The sequence below is a fragment of the Podarcis muralis genome, chromosome 6, assembly GCF_964188315.1.
Source record: "Podarcis muralis chromosome 6, rPodMur119.hap1.1, whole genome shotgun sequence".
NCBI classification, from domain to species: Eukaryota; Metazoa; Chordata; class Lepidosauria; order Squamata; family Lacertidae; genus Podarcis; species Podarcis muralis.
Genome location: NC_135660.1, coordinates 28,157,207 through 28,169,643, shown reverse-complemented (window position 1 = coordinate 28,169,643; position 12,437 = coordinate 28,157,207). Strand labels below are relative to the sequence as shown.

At 43.3% G+C, this 12,437-nt stretch overlaps 1 protein-coding gene across 4 annotated transcripts in view; it reads right to left on the bottom strand.

The window, feature by feature from the left end:
• The window catches only part of TRIP12 (thyroid hormone receptor interactor 12), a 71,074-nt gene extending 58,791 nt beyond the window's left edge, over window positions 1–12,283 (bottom strand). For all 4 annotated transcript variants that reach the window (XM_077929902.1, XM_028731158.2, XM_077929903.1 and 1 more), the window contains exon 1: window positions 12,131–12,283. The gene's annotated coding sequence lies outside the window, so the exon portion shown is untranslated. The remainder of the gene's footprint in view (window positions 1–12,130) is intronic.
• Window positions 12,284–12,437: the final 154 nt, after the last annotated feature.

Genomic DNA, 12,437 nt, shown 5'->3' with positions numbered 1-12,437 from the left:
TCAGCAGCAGGCAGCACTACACTCCTACATGTTAATGTTAAACTGACATTTATGGTTTACATTTTACATGCATACTTGACCATTTTCAACGGGAAGTCTGGATGGCACACCACCTGTTTCTTTCTCTAACCTGCTGTTATGTCATTATTAAAATGTAGACTGTGACACCACTCAATTTATTGGTCAAATATTAAATTGATGGTTTTGAAAAATAAAATCCTTTTCTAAGTGGTAGTCTATTTTATTATATATTATCTTCCAGTTTCAATAGCAGGAATGCGGGCCTATCCTGCTGTTAGACACACAGTGCCAAACTAATATAAGCACTTGCTACCTCTACACCATAACTCTCTTAAGAAAACAGCTGCCCTCCATTATATCACACAGTCTCAACTTATCCAACTGTTATCTCTGTTCACAAGAACTCAATTGCAAGTAGGATGCACCTGCACTTTTCATAATGACACAGGCCTAGCTGGTTAGGATTTTATATTAGGTTGGTCACTGCATTGGTAGAATGAACATGTGTGCACCATTAAGACTTTATACTAAGAAAGTGAAAGCACCAAGTCTGTGCATTGTCCATATAGCTCTGCCCTTTAAAGATATTGCACCACAATACTTGGAGAAGGGGGGAAGTGGCGGATTGCTCAGTTCTGATGCAGACAATAGTCTGAATGATTCAGGTCACTTTGCACAGGAATTCACAAAGATCCAATTCCTAAAGGATTCCATGCTAATATTGACCTTCTGCTCATGAAAGCCGTCAAAGTGAGACGATGAAGCTAAGTTGGGTATGTTTGCTCTTCTACATATATACGCCAAGGTTGAGCTGCCAATATTCTAAGAAGATTGAAATCACAAAAACTTGTCTTGGTAACCAGCCTCAAAGAGTAATATCTATCTACACACACACACTTTAGGCCAAGGTTGGGCATATGTGATCAAACATCAGCTTTTGCTACCTTCATAAAGCAGTAAGGTTCAACAATTGATAATATTCCTAAAGTCAACATGACTTTAAGGATACATGTCATAGCATTGCATTTGTTTTTAACTATGTAATTGAGATTCCAGGACCATTCACCATTAGAAGAACCTTCAGTTTTTGCAGCCTGATGATGCTAGCAACATGTTTGTGAACAGGCATTCAACTATTTCCCCCTCACAACCCTTGTCCGTCATGGCTAATTAAAGCCTGGGTGGGTTCAGGGTGTGGTGAATGTGCCTTTGTATGAGAGGGGTGTGCCTGGCACCTTGAAGGAGGCAGCTGTGTGGCCACTCTTAAACCTCACCTTGGACCTGATGGCATTTAACAGTTGAAAATACCCACTTTAAGGGAAAGGGAAAGGGACCCCTGACCTAAGGGTAAGGTACTGAGCGCAATTTTAGACATTATTGTAGGAAGCAAATTATCTGGGTTATGATCTGGGCTCAGGACTGGATCAGCCTTTAGAGGGAGGGGAGTAAACCCTTGCTCAGTCTCTTATTTGATACAATTGACCATGGTATCCTCAGACAGTCTATGAGATGGGGAACCTATCCTGCAATGATTATGGTTTAACCTTAAAGCAATGTTTCTCAAACTTGGGTCTCCAGCTGCTGTTCGACTTCGACTCCCATCATCCCTAACTAGCAGGACCAGTGGTCAGGGATGATGGGACAACAGCTGGGGTGCAAGTCTGAGAAACACTGCCTTAAGGGATGGTTCTAGATCAGGGGTAGTCAACCTTTTTATACCTACTGCCCACTAATGCATCTTTCTTGGTGGTAAAATTTTCTTACCGCCCACTAGTGCTCGATGGAAGGAGGATTCAGCTTGTACTGTAGAACCCCCTACCGCCCACCTAGAATCCTGAAATGCCCACTGGTGGGCGGTAGGGACCAGGTTGACAACTCCTGATCTAGATTATTACTGAAAAGTTTAAAAGGCCATAGATTGGCTAATTAAAGGCCTGGAAGAGGAGGAATGTTTTTGCCTGATGCTTAAAGATATGTAATGAAGGCACCAGTAGACACTCCCTGGGGAGAGCATTCCACAAGTGGGAAGCCACAGCAGAAAGGCCTGTTCTCATGTTTCTGCTCTCCAGACCTCTCACTGAGGCAGCACACGGAGAAGGGCCTAAGATTATGATCACAGGGTCTGGGGCGGTTCATGCAGGAGACAGTCCTTGAGTTACTACAGTCCTGAGCCATTTAAGGCTTTATAGGTCAAAACCAGCACTTTAAATTGGGCCCAGAAACTAAATGGCAGTCCATGCAGTCAGATCAAGATTGGCATTATATGCTCAAACCATCTTGAACTGGATGATTGTTTCTTGGCTCTTAAACTCTGGGGTGGCACAGAGCACCATGCAATCTCTACTGCTATTTAATATCTATGCTAAGCTTTTGGTTGCCATAATTAGGAAAAATGGGGCAAGATGTCAACAATACATACATCTCTATGTCTCTGTAGCAAATGAATCTGGAATGGTTAAGAAGGCCCTGGACAGGTGTCTGTATGCAGTGTTAGCTTGGATGAAACCTAATAAACTGAGTCTCAATCCTGGCAAGATGGAGGCTCCATTGGTGAGTGGTTCCCAGATCTGGGAAGTCAATATGTTGCCCATCTGGATGGGGATGAATACTCCCTGGAGGAGGTGCAAGTGTCCTCAGTGTCTAGGACTGCCTTTTATCAGTTTCAGCAGGTAAGACTATTATGGCCATTGCTGGATTGGGATACTGTGAGCCCTAGTAACCTCAAGGCTGGATTATTGTAACATGCTCTATATGAGGGCTACCCTTGAGGTTGGTCCAGAAAGCTGCTGCTAGTTGCAGAACATGGTGACTCGGATTCTTGTGACGGCAAACAACCACCAGCATCATGCTTGGGAGATTATTTGTTTTTACAGGCTGTCAATCTGCTAGTGGTCCAAATTCCATGTTTTGGCACTAACATATAAGGTCACATAAAGTTCAGGACCAGGTTACTTGAGAAGACTGACTTTTATGTACCCAGTAGGTTACACTACATTCTGTAGGACTGTTTCTCATCCAAGTCCCAAATATATCAGAAGACCACTTCATAGTGGCCAGAGCAGGGCTTTCAGGGTGGCTGCCCCTGTTCTGTGGTACAGCATTCCTGTCAGGATACGACAGACACCCACTATCAGTACTTTCCAGAATCAACTGAATACCTTCTTGTTTTGACAGGCTTTTCCAACTGGATGAAAAGTTATCTGCCTTAGGTTTAAAAACAGTACACAATGATCATCTCTCTTCAGTTATTTCTGTACTGTTTTAAAAACTATTTCAGCTGTGTTTATGATATTTCTGAATCACCCTAACACATATGTAAGAGGTGATTCATAAATTAAAAAATAATAATAGGTAACAAATCTCACATGTTTAATGGATAAGCAGCACATCTCTCTAACTAAAATAATCTTGTTAGCAAATACCTTAAGAGAAATTCCTTCAGCATGACTTGGTTTGCACATAACGCTAAGATATACTTTGGGCAGTCCACACTGGTGTGCAGGCTCCCAGAGAGGAGATTACCAGTATATTGTTCCTCCTCTAGTCCTACTGTACCCACTGGGAGCCAAGTCACCCAAAGTCAACATATGTCTCACCCCTGACAACCCACAAGCTGTAATCCAAGTTTTGTTCAAATACACAGTCAGTGTTTTCAGTCCTATATTCCTAGACCGAAACACACATTTATTTCTCTACCTCAAGGGTTCCCAAACTGTGGTCCCTGGACCACTAGTTGTACACATGTTTCATGAAGGTGGTCTGTGGTCAAAACTCTCCACTATGACCTGTCCATCTTGGGTGCCCTGCTCGGCATAGTTCATAGCTTCTCTGAGTTATTCAAGCCCCTTCGCCACAGCAAGGCAGTGATCCATGAAGGGGCTGTGGTGTGTACAAATTAAATATTCAAATTGATTTTAATTGTGGCTTATTGTTCTTGATTGTATTAGAATTCAAACTGGAATGTAATAAAATACAATCAAAGAGGGGGGAAAGAACCACAAAAATACAATTAAAAATCATACAGCGCAGTGCATTACAACTTTTACAATGGACAGAAAAATAATTAGGTGGTCCACTAACACCCTGAGCAATTTTCAAGTGGCCATAAGAAAAAAGTTTGGGAATCACTGCTCTACTTTACTGTATTTCCCAACTTCTTAATACTTAACATCTGCAGCTCTCAGAGGGCATTGTGCCACAGTTCTACTTTGCACATACTGAAGCAAATATGCTAAAGTTGAACAAGCTGACCTATTCCAGTATTTACCTCACGTATGTACTAAATTTACTTCCTTCCAATCAAGTCCCCTTCTCCTCAGCAAAGCTGCTTAATCTAGATTCAGCAGTGACAAGATGTATGATTGGCAGATACACCATGTCTGAAGATTGGATGGGGAAAAGGAGAGAAACCTTGGACTTTGTAAGCACAGTTAGAGCACCAAACTTCATCTGACACCAATGTTAGAGAGTATATGGTAGCCACACCATATATAGCATTTCAAATATTTGAAGCCAAAGTCATTTAGGGCTAAAAACACTAGCATAAGCACTTTGAATGGGACCCAGAAACAAACTGGCAACCAGCGCAGCTGTTGAGCTGCACATTTGTTGCCGTTTAAATTTCCAAATAGTCTTCAAGGGCAATCTCATGAAGAGCACATGGCAATAGTTCGATCTGGATGTTACCACAGCATGGAAACCGTGGCCAAGTCATCCCTGCCCAAAAGGGGCCACAGCTAGTGAACCAGCCAGAGCTAGAAAAAGACACTGCTAGCCACTGAAGCTACCTGAACCTCCAGTGATAGCATTGGATCCATGAACATTCCCAAGCTAAAGGACAGCAACCATGTTCAGAACATGCTATTTCCCCAGCTCCCAGACTGAACCACATGTGAAAGGTTCAATATTATTTAATACAAAAGTAAATGCAATGGAGGGCCAAGGATTCACACCAGCCCCAAGTAGCTAGACTTGCTGTCCTGATAGAAATAGCCAAGAATAAACCTGGGTCATCTCAACATAATGTCCAAAAATAGTATCATAGAAAGCCAGCAGTTGGGTGGGCAGTGCACTTTTAGAGGCTTTAGCTGATCTCTGGTCTTGGTCTAAGACATGAGACAAGTTAAGCAAGCTACATCTTTCAAGAACCAAGATATCTGTACATCACCACCAGTCTCCTAGTCATTTACTGAAATCCTATCAACAGCTCAGCTGATTCTATCCGAGTTAAAAGGTACATATACAGTTGTACTCCTCATATCGCATCCAGAATTATATATAATTAAAGTTGTATTACCACTAATTGTTGTATCCTATTTCAGGTTGCTTGGGTTCAGAGGCCCAGATACCTTGGTTTGTGTCCATAGCTGTATTTGCTTTTCCACTACATTTTCTCCTGACCATCACAACTGCAAACTTCCCACCGCCCCTTACCCAGCTTCTACGCCCACTCTAGTCCCTAACACAGGGGTTGTCAACCTGGTCCCTACCGCCCACTAGTGGGGGTCTCAGGATTCTAGGTGGGCGGTAGGGGGGTTCTACGGCACAAGCTGAATCCTCCTTCCATCGATCACTGGTGGGTGGTAAGGAAATTATACCATCAAGAAAGATGCACTAGTGGGCGGTAGATAGATAATTTATTGCGGTCAAAGACCAGCTCACTAATGGGCAGTAGGTATAAAAAGGTTGACTACCCATGCTCAAGCACATCCCTTTGAACCAATAACTAACTGCCAGGTGACTGAGCAGCCAAACAGATGGACAAAATCTACAGCCATTAGGGCATAAACTTAACAACAAACTTCTTATGCTAGATACACCCCTGTGTTTAATGTTGGAGCGCCACTTCTTATCCCAGGATATTTGCTACTTTGTAGCTGGAGGTGCTTGGAGTTCAAGCAACTACACACACCAGAAAAGCTGAAGACCAAATATTAGTTAATTTATACAGTGGTACCTCGGGTTAAGTACTTAAATCATTCCGGAGGTCCATTCTTAACCTGAAACTGTTCTTAACCTGAAGCACCACTTTAGCTAATGGGACCTACTGTTGCCGCTGCGCCGCTGGAGCACGATTTCTGTTCTCATCCTGAAGCAAAGTTCTTAACCTGAAGCACTATTTCTGGGTTAGCGGAATCTGTAACCTGAAGCGTATGTAACCTGAGGTACCACTGTACTTTGTTTTATTCACCAAGACAGTATGCTAGGTTAACTGAAAACTAGCTATGAGCCCAGCAGATGAAGAAATAATATTGATTGGAAATGCACACTTTCTTTTTTTCCAAACTATATACACAACAGCTCCAGTAAACAACCTAGGGCCTTGGTGTATTGGTATTTATCAAGCCTAAATGGGTTCTAAAACTTCAGCAGGTGCAAAATTCAGTGGCCAAATTGCTCACCAATTTGAGAATATAATGCCAATTCAGGCCAGACTGCACTGGCTACCGATTACTTTCCGGGTCCAATTCAAAATGCCCAACATGGCTCAGGACCTCAATACCTTAAGAACCACCTCTCCCTATATGAACTGACCTGGACACTGTCCTTGTCATCCGAGACTCTTCCCTATGTTCCCCCTCTCTGAGAAGTTCAGAGGGTGACAACAAGAGGACAGGCCTTTTCTGTGGTGGCTCCCCATCTGTGGATTCTCTCCCCAGAGAGGCTCACCTGGCACTGTCATTACATATCTTTAGGCACCAGGCAAAAACATTCCTCTTTACCCAGGCCTTCAGCCATTAAATAATCTATGGCTTGTTCAAGGTGGGGGGAATGTAATGATGATTATTTTTATTACTGTGCTGTCTACGATTATACTTTGTTTTATGTTTTTATTATTATGCTCCGCAAAATATGTTTTTAATGTTGTCCATCAACCTTTGATCTTTTGATAAAGGGCAGTATGTAAGCTGAATAAATTATTATTATTATTACTAAAGTAACATTCCTAGGCTGACCTAACAGTACTGTTGGAGTAGAAAAGGCCAACTAGGGGATTTAAGGAAGCTCAGGGAAACTCACTTTCAGCCAAACCGAAGACTAGCTCCAAATACCTCTGCCAAGCAGTTTGCCTTTTGCAGCAAAAACAAAAGTCTATGGCACCTTAAAACAAGAACAAAAATTATTAAACCTTAATTACTGGAGTCGACTTGGTAAGAAGTGATTTCAGTAGAATTTCCAGCAACAGAAATTCTGCAAGTGAAGAACTCACTGAGCACCAATTAAAATATATGCCAGATGATTTATTTTCAAGAGCTATTCTGTTCTCCAGGTCCTTGCTCAGGGGCTCAAACAATCCAACCACTTACAGATGATCAGAATAAGTGGCATTAAGACAGGCATGCAAGTTCTGAAACAGGTTAACTGACTGCCTATTTACTCATTGTCATATATTCCAAGCATGCCACTGGGTAGATGCCAGCCTACCATTTTTATTTAATTACAGAAACATTTATCAGCAAGAGGAAAAACAGGTTGTCCCTTCCTCTGCAGTAGCCAAGGGGCTAAATCTAGTACTAGTTACCCATTTATAGCTGCAGTCATCTCCGAAAACAAGTAGGAAGTGGCAAAGGTCTTTGCCTTGTTATGTAGAGTGCTGCACTAGATAAGGAAGACTCTGGTTCTAATTCCCATTCATTCATGATCACTTCAACATTAGACCACTCCTACTCAGCCTAACCTACTTCCCAGGGTTGTGGCAAGGGTAATGGAGGAGATACTGTACACCACGCTGAGGTCCTTGGGAAAGAGATGCATAAACATGGAATAAAAATGATGGCAATTTTTGAAAGCTAGCCATAGGGTCACAAAACAACTTTCTTGTTACTCTATTGAAGCTGATTATCTTTTTTTGTTGTTATAATATTAAAGGATCAACAATACTGACAGTGTTTTTGATTGAACAGATATTGAATCCTAATCGGCATCATTTTGTATTAATGGCTTCACAGGTATGCAGCATATACTCAATTGCCAGGAAGTCAGTGATTAAGCAACTGAGGAATTAAATAGCAGCTAATTGTCCAGCAGCAGTTCTTCACTATTTCTTGCCTACTATGGAAAGGCAATCTTAACATACATAAGTAATTCTCATTCAAGCGGAATGCTAAGTAAAAAATGTTACTGAGCCTTGATTAGAAGCTGGTAGGGCTAACTAGGGACTAGATAACGCTGCTTTGGAATTCAGATCCAACTCACAGGCACCACCTTGTTATCTTTCGCACAGAGCATTAATGAAGGCCCAGATTCTAAGCCAGGTTAACTTCTTCTAGAAATGTGGCATTTGAGGTTTACACTTTATTCACATTTAGTTAGAGGTCCTTGCATCCAGGCTTATCTGAACCTATTGAATTAATAACTCCACAACACTTGCAGGCAACTCAGCTACTCACTTAAATTTCAATAGTGACCAATATGTAAAATAAGTCCAAATTATGTTCACTGGAGACATTGGTTTTTATAGCAATTTTAAGTGCCATGCCTTTCTCCAATGAATGCTTTAGTATGGAAAGGGCATAAAGAATTCTGTGTGATATCCCAATCCCCCCACAAACAGAATCACTCTACCAGGGTTTTGTAGGGAGAGGAAATAAGTTATGAAACTTGCTCAGGTGTGTGGAAAAGAGATGCTTTTATTCTCATAACTCAATTGTTGCCTGCCCTACAACATTTTAAATAGTTTCAGAGTTCCTGCTCTACCACAGCTGTCCAGATATATTCAACGATTCCTGAAGGTCAGATATCTTGAAATTTGCTAATTCTGATTTAAAATAGCTTCTTCTAAGCTAAAGAAAGAAAATCATTTATGAAAATTGTCTTTTTAAAAATGTATTTTTATTTAACAGCCTTATCGGAAGCTATCAATTTCAGGGTGTCTTTTTATATTAATTACAGGTGCATGCAAGTCATTTGGGCCTTTTTACAACCTCCTCCTTGCTCCATGTTACAATCTGGTTCTTGTTAGATGTAGCTCCCTACCAGTCCAAAGCATATGGTAGATAAATATTCATTCTGACTTGAACTATTGTTTAGTTCCTGGGTGCCAGCATCACTTACACACCAAGGTAACAAGACCCTCAGGAGTATCAGAGCTGCAAAACTATAGCAGATAACATTGACCCCATTGATTAGATTCCACAATATTAAAATTGTTTACTGTAAATGAACAACATAACTTTGGTACACTTCCCATGTTTTTCAAGCCACCCCATATCTACCTAACTTCTTATTTCATATTATCTTTCTCTTGTATTATCTTGTAATACAACCCCAGGGCCTTGATCTTCTACAGCTTCCTTCACAGCCTTTCATATCTCATATCTCTTACAGAAGAGAGGATGTAACTCCTAGCAATCAATCTAAAGTGGCATCAAACACAGCCTTCTATCTGGTGGCCACTCTTATTTTGTATAGCATTTAACTCAGGAGTTAGCAATCTTTTCCAGTCATGGGCCGGTCTACCATCTCTCAGACCATGTGGGGGGCCAGACTATTTTTTTTGGGGGGGGGGGGAGGATGAATTCCTATGCCCCACAAATAACCCAGAGATGCATTTTAAATAAAAGCACACATTCTACTCATATAAAAACACGCTGATTCCCAAACCATCCGCGGGCCGGACTGAGAAGGCAATTGGGCCGCATCTGGCCCATGAGCCTTAGGTTGCCTACCCCTGATTTAACTGTACGCATGTGTGCAACACAAAGATAGAGGAAAGTCAGAAGTACCTGAAAGAAAGGTAAAAAAATTATCAAAACACAGAAACAGCAGCAACACAACACCTGCTGATACATAAGTGATGGTGCTGGAGATTAGTTTCCATACATGCATCACCTTTTATCTTATAGACCACTTCCAATGCATCAGGTTTCTTAAATTATAGAGAAAGGCAAGCAGTAATTTAAAAGCTGCACTTAAATAATACAGGTAATAATGTTTACCTTTTTAAAAGGTAAAGTTAGTTGAAGGTTCTGGTGGACTGAATGTATAACTGTGGACAAATCTTTAAATTTAAGAGAGCTTTATTTTATATCAGTATTTTTAAACAGTCTCAAAGTTATTGGTTGCCTTTCTTCAGAATAAGTTGAATGCAATAAAAGCAATAAAAACTATCCCACCCACCCCCAAAAGGGCAACATTTCTGTTCACATTTATGTATACATTCTGAAGAAAACTTCATTTTGGGTTGCTATGAAAGGTTTCTCCTTTTCACTGCAAAGAATCTTGCCCCATTTTCCTTGAATCCCCCCTTAATATTTTTTTGGGGGGAAATTGGACAGGCCTAACAGTACCAAGGGTATTTCCATTAAGTCACAGTTAGGAAAATCACTTTGTTTTTTTAAAAATGGGATCTTGCCTTAAATCTGTATCAAATCAATTCTCCTGCTGATGAAAAGGGTTATGAGAACTACTTTCATTAAAAAAAAAATCCACAGCAGAACTATTAAATCTTGGTTGCAGTATGAAAACAATCCTGAAATCCAGCTACACGAATTCTAGAAACGTTTCTCAAATGCATGGCAGGCACTGAATCCATAGACCAATGCCAAGATCTCATTTCTTTCCTCTGTGTAAATGCGACATAGTCAGGCCTAGTATGTAGGCCTCTGATACAGGCAGGACCTTTGTTCCATACATCGTTGTTTTTCCCTAAAGCCTCGGATAAAACTTTCCACTCACCCCGCCCTAATGTTTCCTTGTTCCTAATCTAAACTTTTTCGAATTCCTGATGCCTTTAAAAACCCTACTGCGAAGAAGAACACCCCACCCCGACAGGACTGGCCATTAGGAGGAACAATAAAAGTTGTACAGCAGGCAGCTGGGCCTGTACGGCTGGCAAAAGCCCCGGTATCAGTTTGAATGCTAGCCCGGTAGTAGACGGCAGATACAAAAGCGAGGCGTGGAGGAGAAAAAAAGAATGTAAATAGCCAAATACGACGCGTTATGCAAACAAGCCTCACGCTAGTTTCTTCTCGAAGGCGTCAGGAACACAAACCAACTCTAAAATTATAGGGGTGAAAGAATCTGCTCCGGTAATGGGACCAAGTGCCGAAAGGGACTGGATAAACAAACACCCTTTTCCGCTTAGCAGAGTACGATTTCCCCCTTCCCCAGCCCCCAAAGCCAGGCCAATATGGAGTCAGCAGATCATTTAGCATTTCTCTCTTTTTTTTATTGTCGACGCCGACGCCGCCGTTGGGCTAAAAGGGGGCTGCTTTCCACCCCTCCCCTACGCCTAATTCAGTGGGACGCAGTAGCTCACTTCAACAAAATAAAAAGGGGCCCCTGGGGAGGACAGGGGCTAGCAAAGAGGTTGGGGGGAGTTTGTGAAGCAGGGCCGAATCCAAACCCGGGCGCAGTGTCAACACTGACATTGTCCTTTTGTATTTAATCACACACAAGCCAGAACGCCAATCTTAACCGTGGCGGGGGGGGGGGGGGGGAGGTTTAAAGGTAGGCCCGCAAAGAGGAGCAGGGCTGCGATATGGGGCATCCTGCGCTCCTGTGAACCCAGGCATAAAAGGTGGGGTCCAGATTCATCCCATGAACAGAGAGCCGCTTACACGGGAGGGTGGAAGGCGAAGAAAAGAAGGGAAGGGCTGAATGACGATAAAGCTTCAGGCAGCCGTTTGGCCATTTTGTCAGCTCCCATTTCTGCCACCCTGGCTGCTGCTTCTCCTCTTCACTATTCCTCTTCTTAGGAACGGAGCGAGGGGGTCGTGGAGAAAGAAGCCAACCTTTTACGTTTAGTATTTCCTCCTCCTCCTCCGCCCCCCCCCCCAACACCTTGTATATTAGGTACATATTAGGAGACCTCTTTATGGCGAGGACTTCCTGAAAACCTATTCAAGGCCTCAAGCCACCACCACACATACCACCAACCTTCCCCTTTCTCTCCCACCCGCCCCCGTCGGGTCCGGGACTACCTCACCACCAACCTCCCCCCTGTCATGTTCTAACCCAACGCCGCCTCCCTCCCACCCCACATTCCCCGACTCCGGCCCCCCGGCGAAGAACGGGCGGAGGAGGGGGGGGAGCCGAAGAGTCGCTTTCCCTCCCACAGAAACCCCGGCGTTGAAAAACAGGCCTGGTGCGCCTCGAGCCACAGTACCTAGTTTATCCCGACGCGGCCTCTGCAAAAGCGCTCTGTGGCTCTCCGGCTCCTTTTCTGTCCTGCCCGGCGCCTCTTCCCTTCAATTATCAGCTGAAGCCGCAGCACCGATCAGTGCGCCGTCTGCCTCCGCACCGTACCCCCTCCAGCGGCGTAGGGGGAGGCCGGGGACTACTTTACCCCCAAAGGGGCCCGGGGGCCCCCGTTCTCCCCCCCCCCCCCACTCGCCAGCAGCGGGTGTTCTCCTCCTGCCCGCCTTGGCGCTCCCTGCCGCGGAGCCGGCAGCCCCCCCCTCTCCTCCCACACG